Consider the following 3,474-nt stretch of genomic DNA (forward strand, 5'->3'; position numbering starts at 1 on the left):
TTGAAGAGTTTCATGAAACCCTTCAACCACTCTATACCAGCCTGTTTATTTTCCATCCATTGTTTTTCCGCATCTGGAATATATCCTTTTTCATGACTTGTTTTCTGCAATGACGACTTTCAAAGTGCTGAAGTAACTAATCGCCCTCAGATAGAAACATTTAGTATAGCTACCTTTGATAATTCACATAAAATTCCTATTACACCTGAAGGCATAGTTATTCAAAAACAAGATTGTATGATTAATTATAAGGATGATGAGCAAAAAATTACAAGCAATGCCTTACAATCACAGCACACAATAACACCTGAAACAGTAAGACCATATCCAAAAGCTCTATCTCGTAAAAAACTAATACAGGCAGAAAAATTGGGAAATCTAAAAATCTTACTGGCACCCCAGAAAGAGAAGAAATAAAAAAATCTTATCTTTTACGCAAGACAAGACTAGAAACATCATTAGGAATTGAAAAACAAGAAACTTACAAAATTAGATCCTCAAAAGTCAAGCTAATTGGTGCCCTGAATATTTTCAAACTTAATATCCATCTTGTTCTACTGTTCATGTATAAAACAAAATATGGACTGTCCCCCAAAATATTTGAAACTTATTTTAAAGTAATACACCATAAATATGCTACAAGATTTTCCGCTAACAACTTTGTTATACCAAAATCTTATTCAAAACAAGTTTCTTATTCAATTCAGAATCGCGGACCACTTTTGTGGAAAAGATTTCCAAACATTGTTTCCGGAAAAAAAAAATCTCTTCATCAGTTTAAAACTGATTCAAAACAGTTTTTTTTAAACGCAGATTTTGATTTATATTATTATAAGTCTTTCTTTTAAAAATAGATCAGATATATATATATATATATATATATATATATATATATATATATATATATATATATATATATATATATATATATATATATATATAATTTAAAAACTGAAAAACAAGTTAATTATTCGTATTTTCGTAATTATTCGAAAGAAAAAAAAAAAAAAGGTTAAAATTTTTTGACAATAATCATTAACAAAAATCACATTTTCTCGCTTTTTATTTTATTTTTTGTGCGTATTTATATATATAAAGTTATTATATATTCACTTTTACTTTTACCTAATCTAGTTATAATATTTTACTTTATCTTTTATATATTTTACTTAAAATATATATAAAGTTTTGTATATTAACTCTTACTTTTACTCAATCTATTTATGATATTATGTATTAAACGATATTTTACTTTATTTATTATATATCTTTTGTAAACATTCATTTAATTTTTCTTTTATGTTATATATTCTTGAAGCAACTTTGTAAAAATTATAAATTGTAACACGGTGCTTGGCGATAAGGCAAATTATGCCTTCTTCTTGCTCCGGCCATTAACTTAATTATAAATTTATGGAAACTGTCAAATTTGTTAAACGGCAAAATAAAATAAAATAATAATTAAAAAAAATAATAATAATAAAGCTAAAACAAAAAATACTTTAATCTATGTTGAGTTATCTTAACTTTAAATTATTTTAATTTTTTACAGTTTTTTTTTGAAAGTTTAGATTTTGTTGCTTGTAAAGGTTCTTTTAAAAATTATTTGAGGTTCATTTTATATATATATATATAAATATATATATATATATATAAATATATATATATATATATATATATATATATATATATATATATATATATATACATATATATAAAATTATTTGAGGTTCATTTTATATATATATATATATATACATATATATATATATATATATATATATATATATATATATATATATATATATATATATATATATATATATATATATATATATATATATATATATATATATATATAATGAACCTGAATTGATGAATTGAAATGAAATGAATGAAATTAAAACCTGAAAATGAATTTTATATACAAATATATATATATATATATATATATATATATATATATATATATAATATATATATATATATATATTCTTTATTACATTGTTAGTATTTTTTAAATGTTCTATAATACAATACTATACTAAACAATGCACTAACACAAACATTTGTGTTTTTGAAGTGTAAGGTTTTAATTAGATCAGTGGATGCTTTAATATTTTTACATAACCCTTGTTTTATCTATTGTTACGAATAGAAACTTAAACTTTATCCATTATCATTTACCGGTATTATTGGGTTTTTTTAAGTTTAAAGTTTAGTTAGTTTTGTTAACTTTTTTTTTAAGCTGCTTCTATTTACAGCTTAAATAGCTTTATATAACTTTTGTTTGATCAACTCTCTAGAGTTATTATAAGATTAGATTGTATAAAATATATATATATTTTTACTATTAGAAGCCTAAACTTAATGAAATTTAAAAGTAAATCAATGCTCTGTTTAAAAAAAAAAGTAATCTCTAGTTATTTCCATTTGCCAGAGATAATTCAAAGCTGCCCCAGGTGTGTCTAAAACTACCTCAGGTTGGGGCAGTTTTGAACATTTTCACGCGTGTTAAAGAAATAGGAATTCTGACTTAATTTCTAGCTCAGAGTTTATTAAAACACTGCAGTTTAGTTCCTTAATCATTGTTTTGAATTCAGAAGAAAAAAAGTGGTTAGAACAATTGAATCGATGTATACAAAAACGTTCTAAGTCATAAAAACTATTTTTAAGTCAGACGACTTTAACTATGTATAACACGTATATATATCACAAATTTTGATATATTTTTTAACAAATCTAATATTTAAAGATGTCAAATAGCACCCAGATTTTTTTTTTGAATTTATTAAAGTAATAATTTTGGATTTAATAAGTTTTTTCTCGTTCCCCGAAAAAATAGTTTTTATGACTTTGAACGTTTTTGTATACATCGATTCAATTAAAATATTGATTTATAAAAAAAAGTTTAAAAAATGTTCAAAGCTGCCCCCCTCTCCCCTAGGTTGAAGTTTCCCGCTTCTCTGGCATGGTATCTATTTTTGCTATTTTGTAAGAAATTCTTTGAAAAGTGAGAAGGAACAAGTCCAAGTTTATATTTGAGCATAAATAACAAATTTTGGAATATATTGATTTGGTATAAGTTTAATGCTTTCAAATTTTTTAAAAGTGGTTCAGCATGCGAAAGTCTCTCCTTATTAAATACTATTCTTGCAGCATGTTTTTGCTTTCGATATAGTGTGGTTTATTTGGATTTATGAGTACTCGACCATGGAACATTAGCGTATATGTAGTAGCTTTGTATGAACGAGAAGTATAGGAACTTTAAGTTATCAGGAGACAGTATAGAACTAGCTTTGTAAAGGATACCAATGTTTTTTGATATTTTGGTATTTAATATATTTATATGTGATTTCCATGAGATGTTTTTATCAATAAGTATCCCAAGAAATTTAGTTACTTGGGTTCTCTCTATTTTTTTAGTATCTATATTTAGCGAAGGTAAATCGGGAGATATTTTTATAAGGTTAG

The sequence above is a fragment of the Hydra vulgaris genome, chromosome 02, assembly GCF_038396675.1.
Source record: "Hydra vulgaris chromosome 02, alternate assembly HydraT2T_AEP".
In the NCBI taxonomy this organism is placed as follows: Eukaryota; Metazoa; Cnidaria; class Hydrozoa; order Anthoathecata; family Hydridae; genus Hydra; species Hydra vulgaris.